This window comes from Salvia miltiorrhiza, chromosome 2 (assembly GCF_028751815.1).
Source record: "Salvia miltiorrhiza cultivar Shanhuang (shh) chromosome 2, IMPLAD_Smil_shh, whole genome shotgun sequence".
Lineage (NCBI taxonomy): Eukaryota > Viridiplantae > Streptophyta > Magnoliopsida > Lamiales > Lamiaceae > Salvia > Salvia miltiorrhiza.
Window position 1 is genome coordinate 36901541 of NC_080388.1, and position 12113 is coordinate 36913653.

Consider the following 12113-nt stretch of genomic DNA (forward strand, 5'->3'; position numbering starts at 1 on the left):
GAAGGTTCTAGAGCTGAAATCCACAACACCGAGCCCTCTACTGTCTTGATATGGGGACCAGGCAAAGATGAAGATACTGAGATGCTTCAGTATCAGAAGATCAACCGAAGGTCTGAAGTTCAGACTGGAGCCAATGCAGACGGCATCAGTCAAGGGGGAACTCCAGTTGCTGAAGTTAGAGTTGAACGCGCAGAAGCCGCCCCAGCTCAACTCACCCCTGCTCCAGAAGGTGCTCAACACCCCAGAACCATTCTGACCGAAGAAGCCCCACCTTCTCCAGAAAAAATCAAGAAGTATCGAAGATGGTTTGAACTCCACTCAAAGGAGAACATCATTGGAGAACCATCAGATGACGTCAAGACTCGGAGATCAATGTGCAACCTCGTCTTCGACATCAATCAGAACTGCATCAACGAAGATAAGAATTTCAGCTGCTTCTTATCAACCACAGAGCCCAAGGATATTGAAGAAGCTCTGAAGTCTACTCAGTGGGTCATCGCAATGCTAGAAGAACTCAATGAATTCGACCGGAATTCAGTTTGGGAGCTTGTGGATCGACCAGACGATGCAAAGGTGATTGGCTGGAAATGGATTTTCAAGAACAAGAAAGACGAAGAAGGAAACGTTGTGAGAAACAAAGCAAGGCTAGTGGCTAAAGGATACAGTCAAGAAGAAGGAATCGACTACGACGAGACGTTCGCCCCAGTTGCCACATTGGAAGCATTCAGACTCTTCTTAGCCTTCGCAGCTCACAAAGGTTTCAAGGTACACCAAATGGATGTCAAGTGTGCATTTTTCAATGGAGTGCTCACAGATAAAGTCTATGTAGAACAACCTCCAGGGTTTGAGGTTGCTGGACCAGAAAAGGTGTACAAGCTGAAGAAAGCGCTCTATGGGTTGAAGCAAGCACCAAGAGCGTGGTATGATACTCTCTCGGAGTATCTGGTTGAACAAGGCTTCAAAAAGGGATCTGTGGACAAAACTCTGTTCACTCTCAAAGAAGGAGAAGATCTCTTGCTTGTTCAGATTTATGTTGATGACATAATCTTGGGATCCAAATCCGAACGCATGTGCAAGAAGTTTGCTGACATCATGACCAACAAGTTTCAAATGTCCATGATGGGAGAAATGAATTTCTTTCTCGGATTGCAAGTCAAGCAGACCAACGAAGGAATACTGATCAGCCAGTCCAAGTATGCCAAGGAACTGATAGCTAAGTTCGGTATTCAGCACATGAAGTCAGTCAAGATCCCAATGAACACAAACTGGAAAGTTGATCCAGGTTCAGAAGGAAACTCTGTCTCTTCGAAGAAGTACAGAGAAATCATTGGATCTTTGCTGTATTTGACTACGAGCAGACCAGATATCGCATTCGCAGTCGGGGTATGTACAAGATATCAACCAGATCCTAAGGAAGCTCATTTGGATGCAGCAAAGCGGATTCTGAGATATCTAAAAGGCACGCCCAATTTAGGATTATGGTATTCAGCAGACGACGACATCAAGCTCACCGGATATTCAGATTCAGACTTCGGTGGATGCAAGCTTGATCGCAAATCAACCTCCGGAACATGTCAATTCCTAGGCAACAAGCTCATTTCTTGGTTTTCAAAGAAGCAGATTTCAGTCGCCACCTCTACAACTGAAGCTGAATATGTTGCTGCCGGAAGTTGCTGCTCACAAATCCTGTGGTTAGTCCATCAACTAAAGGACTATGGGATCGACGAAAAAGAAGTTCCTATCTATTGCGACAGCTCCAGTGCTATTGCAATCTCCCAGAATCCAGTTCACCACACCAGAGTAAAGCATATTGAAATTCGACATCACTTCATTCGTGATCATGTCGAAAAGAAGAATATCTCTGTGGAATGGATTCCCACTGCTATTCAGAGAGCGGACCTGCTGACCAAGGCTTTTCCAGAAGAGAGGTTCAATGATCTATGTGCAAAGATCGGCATCATCGACCCTGAAGAGTGATGTTGTGTTTGAAGATCTTCTCAAACAGTCATGCTGACTGGTGGTCAACCAACTGATGATTCAACGATCGCCGACGTGGAAAGCAATGAAGTCCGAATGCTCATCTGAAGAAGAAGTCATCCTGATGAATCAACCAGGATCACGTGGTATCAACTGACTACTATGTTCAGTTGATCAGTAAGTATTTTAAATGCTTACATTTCAAAATAAGTTATTTCAGTTAAGAGCTTCAAGTTTTTAGTTCAAAATCTTTTCTCTAATTGATCAGTTTCTTTCAAAAACTTTAACTGATTGTTGGAAATTGTTGAAAAATGGAATATCCGAGAAGGACAAGATTTTTATAAAGTGAAAATCTGTTTTGATTGAACTTGTCCTGATCTTATTGCCAAAAATCTTTCCAACCTTTTTGCCTCTGCAATAAAATTTCTTGAAAAGCTCATTGACATGACAGAATGTTATGATGCCTTTCTACTTTTTGAAGACGCAGTCCCTCGCAGTGACGGCGGACGCGAATTTTCTCTTCAATTGCATTTTAGGCACAGTTTTCGAAAAACCTTTCATCTTCTTACATGGTTTAAATCTTGTCTATTTATACCATGCTGTCTTCACGTTTTTTTCTGCATCAACTAACAACTCTCCACAGCTTTGACTGTGAGAAAAATTTTCAATCTTTCCAAAAAGTTGCAGAGAAAAATTGTTCCAACTAAAGGAGAAATCTATGACTGCAAAGTCATGGAGTGGAAGAATGACACTCACATACCTGGTCTTCACCGGACCCTTCCACTGGACCTCAACGTCTCTCCGGCGTCAAAGTTTGCTCTACCCTCACTTGTATCCAGCGAAGCGAGTGTCTTCCATCCTCATGCCCGGCACATGGATTGGAAGTTCCTATCTAAATTGGACAGACTTCACCTGGTTTTCAGGAAGCTTCTCACCTTTTGGTGAAGCCTCCATGTGGTGCAACAGCAATGAGTAGGAGCTCGTTGCCATCCGGCGCAAAATCGACAGTGCTAGTCCTCACGATTACCACTGATTCGATTCTCCATCTTCACCTCATCTTCTCCCCCATGTATGACGAGATGCGTTTTGATACTTTTTTTCATCAACATCTCGCCATGCATTTCCTTCGTTTCTCCTCCCCTCCTCTCGCACTCCTCTATTCTTCTCTCCTCGTCTGTCTCCTCGCACTCCGGATCGTATGTATAGTTGCATCTTATGATTATCTCTAACGATGCTATGCATACTTTCCTTTCCTTCACACTGCTCTTCTCCATTCCTCTGTCTCCCCGCCTTCTCCGTCCTCTCTTTTTCATCCTTCCCCACCCACTCCTGACGTCCTCCTCCTTCTGCATATTCGGGACTCCTCCCCTTCTCAAGTCGTCACCACAACTACTTGAGAATTGGAGTTGAAGTCTCATTTGATCTCATCTTCCATGGTCATCTCTCTTTTTGATGTTGCCAAAAAGGGGGAAAGTTGGGAAAGACAGAGTCAGTGAGCAACCCTTTTGGTTACTCCTGTCCCTATTTCTTGACTGTAGATGGGATAGCTAAGGATCACCAGAAGGATGACGATTCAGAAGAGACCTCAAATCAACGGAACACAAGTGAAAGTGGAACAAGCTTAGGAACATGAAGACACGAAGACAGAAGATGAAGATCAAGAAGTTCAAGGCGCAGCCAAGCAGACTGCTGGAGTCCATGGGTTTCCCATGATGTTTTTGTTTTTCTTTTTACTCCAATGTAAGTCTTGCTCTGTACCTCGACTGATGGCTTATCAGTCTTCTTTAATGAAATGAACTTCTTATTGATCTCAACCTGAAGACAATAACTCTTTGTCCAGACTCTGATTATGGTTTTTCTGTCTTCTTTTTGTTCTGTTTTAGAACTGTTTTCGTTCTTACTCTAAGTACAAGTTTTTAGGTTCTATTGTTAAGGGGGAACTGTTTTCACCCTATGTTTAGAACTTGTACTGTGAGTTCAGTCTTTTTGCTGTCTAGAACTGTTCTGTGGTTTTGGCATCATCAAAAAGGGGGAAATTGTTGGGAACCTTGTGGAATATCCTAACCCTTGTTTTGATGATACCAAAACTCATAGGACTTATATGTAATAGACTAGAATCGTTTTGAACTCAAGTGTTAGAGTTCGTTTCTAGTTTAGTTGCGGTGTCGAAGACTGAAGACTAAAAAACGAAGACTGAAGACTGCAGATACCAACTGAAGTATCAGTTGAAGAATCAGTTGAAGACTGATTATTTAATACGCGCAAAGGACTGATACTAAAGTCAAGTATCAGTTGAACATTCCTCCTAGGACTGATCTTCCAACGTTCAGAGGAAGCCACGTACGCACAAGTACAGCCGCATTAAATGCAGAGATATCAGAATATCTTATCTCTGCAGAGGTCATTCCTATCTGGTGGTTACTTTTCAGAGATGTCACATCTCCTGTCCATCAAAGAGAGTCGTTTCCACACAGACAAGGAACCTCGAAGATTGAAGCCTCAGCCCAAATTCGAATTTCTCTCCAACGAAAGAAATCTTGAGGACGATTTACGCCAACAGATCTATTCAAGAGTTTTCCTACAAATAACGTTCGATGATCACTTCAACCTTCACCGATTCAACGACATAAGCTGAAGCTCTGCCGAAATTGCTACTCAGCCTAAAGCTTAACCGCCCCAAAGCTTGAATCGAAGAAGAGAATTCCAAAGCCAAAATCAGTCACTACTGATTACATACATTCTCTTAGACCCTAGGCATATATCTGTTTACCCAGAAGCCAAAGGTCAAACTTGCTTCAAAGAACTTGTTCTTTGTAAGTATAGTTGACACTCGTTCAAACCTCCCCCCCCCATAAGAGTGTTTGAGTGGTTCGGAGTTCAGGAAGGTGCTCTGAACTCTGAGTGAAAAGTCTGAGCACGAGGTGTGCTTAGCAGGGAAATCCTACGCGAGGTGTGTGGGTGCTGAAGAAGGGTTTTCTTCAGTTTACGGTTGTGTGCACCAGGCAAGCACACGGGTACGGTTTGCAGTGCACCAGTGAAGCACTTGCGGAGTGGATTGTTGGTCTGATCAACCAGCCGTGGATGTAGGAAAGGATTTTTCCGAACCACGTAAAAGTCTCTGTGTTATTTACAGCTTTCAGTTTTACATTCTTACTTGTGCTATTTCTATTGATAAAACTGAACACTGACTAATAGCAAAGAGAAACCTTAATCCAACAATCTGCTCCACCGAGGCTATTACAAAACTAAGTTTAATTTCCGCTGCGTATGATATCAATCTGACTGAACTATCCTCTGATAGTAAGGAAGAGTGATATCATCTCTATCTTTGCAAACACGACTGAAGCCCTTACTTGGATCAGTTAAGTTCCAGTAACTTAACTGATAACTCATTACTGAAGAGCTTTCAGTATCAGTCGTCAACCCTGTTGGTCAAAACTGATTTCAGTAAAACAGGAGTCCTTGTTTGCGTGCAAAGTTTCGTTTTGATCTCTGACTGAGATCCCTCTGATTGAGGTCAGAAGATTAAGTCAAAAATAGCCTATAGGTGTATTCCCCCCCCCATACACCTATTCGAGACCCTCAGGACCTAACAACACCAAACAAATCCGAAACAAGGTTCGTTCATTCTTTATGCTATAAACTTTACGTTTTCTTACCAGTACACTTGATGAAATTTTGGACTTAGAACTAAAAACCCTTAGACCACAACAAGAACTTTGACATGATCTTGCTCACTGTATTGCCTTGAACCAATAAGAGAAATACAAGAGAAAAGAAACAGAAATCGAATCTGCACCAAAATTTAATCTTCTTCAAAAATCATATCTTCCTTTTAAGAGCAAATTCTCTTCTTCCTTGGACTGTTTATGAACTGTCGAAAAAGGGGGGGGAGGGAATTTCCATTTTCCTTTGATAATGGCCGGAGAGAAAAGGGGGGGGGGGGAGAGTCTTCTGCCCGGTGTAAGGACGGCGGCGGCACGGCAGCTTCCAAGACGCCGATTGCTCGACCGACCGCGAGGGAGGAGGAAGAGCAGGCTGGGCTGCATCGCTGCTGTGGTGGAAACGTCGCCTAGGTGGCTGACCACCACATGCAGAGGGAGAGACGACGGAGGGGGCTGGGCCGTGAGAGGAAGCGCCGGTGGTTGGCGGTAGCGCGACCGGAGGCCAGGCGCGCTGCCCACTGCGAAAACGGCAGCAGCAGCGGCAGTCTCCCTCGGCCGTCCGCCGCAGAGGACGCAAATGAGGAGGGGGCGCGAGGCGGCTGACGGCGAGGCACGCTGGAGTGGCTGCAGGCGGCAGCGGCGGCGGCGGCGCTCTTCCGCCGCCTGATGTGCGCCAGGAGGAAGAGACGGAGGGGATGGCGATGAGTGAGGGAGGCCTCGGAGCCGACGATCCTCGCCGGGGTTGGAGCAGGCGGCGGCGACAGATCTTGGAGGGAGGAGAGGCGGTGGTTCAGGGAGAAGAGAGAGAGATCGGTGAGGAAGAGAGGAAGGACTGATGGGATGGAGTGAGGAGAGAGAGATAGGGGCTCTTTTGTTTTAATTTCATTTTTTTTTTCTTCTTTTGACTTTCTTTAGGGCTTTCTTGACTTTAATTTACGCTTAAGTTGTTTTGGACTTTTCTTTTTCTTTATGGGCCGATTTTAATGAGCTGATGGGCTGATTTTATTAATTTTAATGGGTTCTACATTCTTAACATAATACTTGGGCTGCATTATTAATAACAAGTCTTTAAATCATTTCTTTGGGCTTTAGTTGTTACTTTGGGCCTGTAAATGTTCTATAAAAAAAATTATTAATTTTTCTTTAATGAATAAGATTTTATATTTTGTTTAATTGACTAATAATTTTTAGATTTAGTATTAATTATATTTATTAAGTTACTAATTATGTATTAAAGTTTATGGATTCACTTAAGGATATTATTGAATTCTTATTCGGGCAAAATATATCAATAGTTAGCAATCCCCCACTTTACTTAGAAAATTAGGATGACACATCGAGACCAATTTAAGAATAGATTTCTTGTAGGTTCGAGTAACCAAGGGCTTTAGAGCTACAAGAAGAGCAAGCACTGAATCTCCACATCGAGTTGGGTTATATTTTACATACAATGTATCTTGAGTTATATAAGCTCTGATATTTCATGAAAATTATCTGTTTATCCAATATAAATGTTTTTATGTGCGTTCTGTAATTGTTTAAGGCTTGCTTAAGTATCGATCGAGATTCTCATTTGGCCTAACACGCTAAATGAGGATTGTGTACACAAGGTTAGTGGCTCGATGGGTTGATCACCATCGTGCACTAACAGATTTAGAACATTATAAGGATGGGTGCTTGTCTGGACGTGTTCCGAAGCACAGTTAAGGGTATTGATGCTGACTGGGTGCGTCCCGAGGTCAATAACAGATTTTTGGATCTGACTGGGCGTGTCCCGAGATCAATGAATGTGGGGAGAAAATGAGTAACAATCGAACGTGAAGGAATATTAAACTGAATTAACGTTCTGCTTTGCCCGATGATCGTTTCTTGGATTATTATCAATTTATCATACAACGATTAATCCTAACATGCTCCTATGAATTTAACAGCTGCACGTTGGAGTTCAGAAATACCTGAAGAATTCAGAAGAATTCGTCAATCTGTCGCTGAACAGGTCAGCCAACTTCAACGCTCCGTTTGACCCCTCAAACGACCTCCAATCGTATTTTGTGCAGAAATACGATTTCTTCGTCTTCGAAAGAGCTTTCCGTATCCGCCTGATTCGTCTGAATCGGAGTTCTGTGGAGGAAGTTATGGCCGTTTTACGGAGACTGCCAGAACTTGGTTTCCTGCGAAAAACTGACTCCAGCTCTGATCTTCTCGACTGTATCCCGCTCAATTCCCAACGTTGGATGGACAACGAGCTATGGAAATTCCCAAGACAGAATGACCACTCACGATTTCCTGCGCTCCGCTCTGCTCTCAAAACCCTAATTTTATCAGTCTGTTTTCCTGAGAGCTGACAGCTGTATTTAATAATACAGAAACTGAGAGGGGGCGCCAGTTTTAGTGTGAGGGCCGAAAATCTGCCCTACTTGGGCTAGGAGACATTGGGCCAGCCCAGGGACCAGATACAAGGAATAAAGATGGGCCTCAAATAAATTAATTTATCTATGGTCAGCCCAGACCATAATTAATTTATAAATATCAGTTCATTCCACTAGAGAACCGATACTGACTTACCCCTTTATTGCCGGTGATGAGTCGGGGCTTGTATTTAGACTTATTAAATCTCCGTATGTAAAATATCCGACATCCATTAATTAATTAGAGCTCTGACAGCTTAAATTAATTAATCTCTTAATAATTCCTTAAGCAGTACCACTCAAACTTTATTATTACGCCTGAACTTAATCAACCTGCAGGGTTTAGCATAATAAACCTTATTGAGCTCCTTAAGGGGATGTCATTATCTTATACCGGATACGGGTACTAATACAGATAATCAAATATCATATATTAACCGCTATCACCCAAGATACAGAGTACTCGAGTTAGTATATAACTTTCACCCATAGTAAGTCAAAGTGATATACGAATTAATATATATATCTGAATACTTATTAGTATTAAGATTTATAAGTCACCGAGATCTTGATTCTTCACTTAAGTCAGATAGAAGAATACATCTCAAACTGTGGTCCTATCAATACGTAATGACGTACCAGTATAGACAAGTAGCCAAGACAAACTACTTCCATCTATACTGCAGCCTAAACCAATAACTTGTCCTAGAGTTATTTCGGCTGTGATCATATTATATCTCTTAAGGTTATTCCAATTATATGGTCTTCTGTGATCTACAACACACCATATAATCTACTTATATAGAGATAAAGAACATACATATGCAATCATGAACACAATCAGATAGGAGATTAGATAGTGAACTTAGGAAACATTGTATACAAGCATAAAACGTTCTTGCTTTCAGTATACAAATCCAACAATCTCCCACTTATACTAAAGCAAACTTTTAGTATACAATGCGTCTATTTACCAATCACCTAACACTTCTCCCACTTATACTTAAAGTTTCCTAAGTGGGTGGCATCAATCTGGCATCAATCGCATTCCCATCTTTCAATGACCATTTGCGATAAGCCTTTTGTGAAAGATCAGTAGGTTTCTCCAATATGTGAGAATTTATTCTTTGAGCACAAAAACCTCGATTTACGAATAATCGTATAACTTGGTACTTACTCTCCATGTGTTTGACCCCTTGTGGTTCTAGGATTCCTTAGAGTTCGCAACTACACTTGAGGTATCACGAAGGTGATGCTCTCACGCAAACTAGGAATTACCCTTAGATCCTGGAGGTAGTGGTCAAACCAAAAGGTTTTACCTCCCAAGAAAAACACATAGCTCGAGGTAATTATTCTTTGTTCCGGTCAGCCTGGAAATCCGAAATCATATAATCCAAAAAGGAACTAAACTGTCTAACTGGTAAACTATCCTTATTCTCTAGTAAGGGACTTGAAAATATAATTTACCACAGTTCAGTGTCCTTAACTAGGACTATACAGATATCTTACAACCATGCTAACTGCATAGCAAATATAAGATCTCGTACATAGCAATCCATACATGAAGCTATCTACTGCGGAAACGTAGAATACTGCCTTCATTTCCTCAACCTTAATAGGCATCTTAAGACATAGTCTTTAGATAAAGGAACGCCATATCTAAAAGGTAGCAATCCTTTCTTGGCGGTATTCATACTACAACGAGTATTCTCAGTATCAATGTAAGACACTCGAGATAAGCCCAACATCCTTTTCTAGTGATCCCTTATAACCTTGATCACAGAGACGTATACTGTACCTCCTTAGTCTTTCATCTGAGACTGTTCGGATAACTATTACTTTATGTCTTGACAATAGCTCCATATTGTCGCCAATTAGGAGGATATTGTCTACATAAAATGCAAGATAAACCACATCACCGATGACACGAGAGCGATTGACACGAGATGTTTCTCTCCCTCCCTCACGTAACCTCGATGGTTTAAGTGAGCTGCTATGGGTAAAATGATCCGAATGTTCTGAGCATGGTACTTGCGAAAATATCATCATAACCTATACCCTTACACTGGGCATAACCTTTCGCCACCAGTCTAGCTTCGGAAGCTACGACCTTGCTCATTCGGGCCTGTCATTATCTTGCATACTCACTTACAACCTAAGGCATGACTGCCTCCTGGTAGCAAGATTTTCTAGTATACACCCATATTTTTAATGGATTGCTCCATTGAGGTGTGCCAAGATTCTACATTCTCGTCTTTCACTAATTCCAAGTAGATATCTGGGTCGATTCTCTTATATTCACTACCAGGGACTGAATCCAAAGATTCTCCCAAGAACATAAATCGATCGGGTTGTCCCACAACCCTCCCACAACAATGGATCTGTGGTGGCACATGTGTGTCAACAGTGCGTGCAGTGTCTTGTGGTACAAAACTCTTGCATACTTGGCTTGGGTGATGGAATCGCCTGTCTAATGTCTTCAATTTCTTGAAACACACTATCTGACTTGGATTAGTAATTATTCCCATAGTCCACTTCTAAGAATCGTGTGATATTGCTAATAACCACCTTCTGATTCTTTAGGACTAATTGCAAAGAAGCATAACTCATCATCGGACATATTTTTCCAAGAGTGACCTATTTCTTCTCTCCACCACACCATTTTATATAAGGATCACATGGTGTAGTAAACTGGGTTGGAATCCCAAACACTGACAATGAATCAGAAAAGATCATTCCTAACACATTATTGGTCCTTTATCCCCTTTGCCATGAATGACCCGGTCTCCATCTTTTCCTCTATACAGGATTCGCAGGTTCCAAATGGTACAACCTGGATAAAATCCAATGTACTATTTAGACACGAGCCTTTGGATCCTGTTAAGATAGATGTGACCTAATCTAGGGTATCAATATATGTGTAAGATCCTCATGAGAGATTAGCCTTAACTTTTCTCTTTCTTTTGTTCGATGATGTAAATGCAATATAAAAGGTATTTTGTAGACAAGTTATAGTATGAAGAGAGATGTTCAAAATACCAGAATAGACAACTTTGTCATTTCTTATGATAGAAACACCACTATCAAAAATGACATAAGATCCATCTTTTCAAAATTTTGGAACATGATAAGGAACTCTCAAAAACTAAACTATGTCTTTAGAACTTAAAGACAAGGCTTCAATTGCAACAACTGCGACTCTAGTCACGTTGCCTATGAAGACAATCATCTCATCACTTCTCAGCTTCCTTGTCAGCTTAAAAGGCCATGCAAGGTGTAACAATCATTATTAGTTTCTCTCGTTATCCACTACTCACAACTGAGTAGAAAATGAGCTGATATGTCTCAGTTACTATAGCAAGTGAAGTACCTTAACCCTTTGCCTTGAGTATTGAATGAAAAAATCTTCAATACTCAATCTTATCACACCACTACTCCCACTATTTCCCTTGTCTTTCTTGCCCCTTGGACCCTTCTTCTTCCCGTCATTCGACGAAGAAGATGGCTCTCCTTTGGCAATAACAAGTGCTTGCACATCTCTTTCCCACAACTTCCTTAGCCGTAACTAGAGCATTCAACAACTCAAAAAGAGTATTATCTTTCTTGCTCATAACAGCGTTGAGGCGGAAGTTCTTAATTAAAAGACTTGGGAAGAGAGTTCAGGATAATATCGACTTTTGCCTCACCGTCGATACTCCCACTGAGCAAGTCAAGTCTGTCAAGAATTGCATGACATGCTCGTGCACTGAGCTGTGCTCACTCATAAAAATAATAAGATTACTCTCATCAAATTTAAATGAGCAGCTCAGTCTGACTCTCCGAACACTTTCTTGAGATTCAGCATGATGCTAATAGCATCGTCCATGCCCTGATGTTGGAACTACAAGGTTTGTGATATTATACTCATAATATAGCATATAGCCACATTATTCGTCTTATGCCACCATTTATGTAATTCCTTTTTCTCATCAGTTGACTATTGTTCGGACCATAAGAACGTGGAGTAGTAAGCAACACAAAAAAAAATGTGTTTAGTTTGTGATAAAGATAAAAATCCAAAACT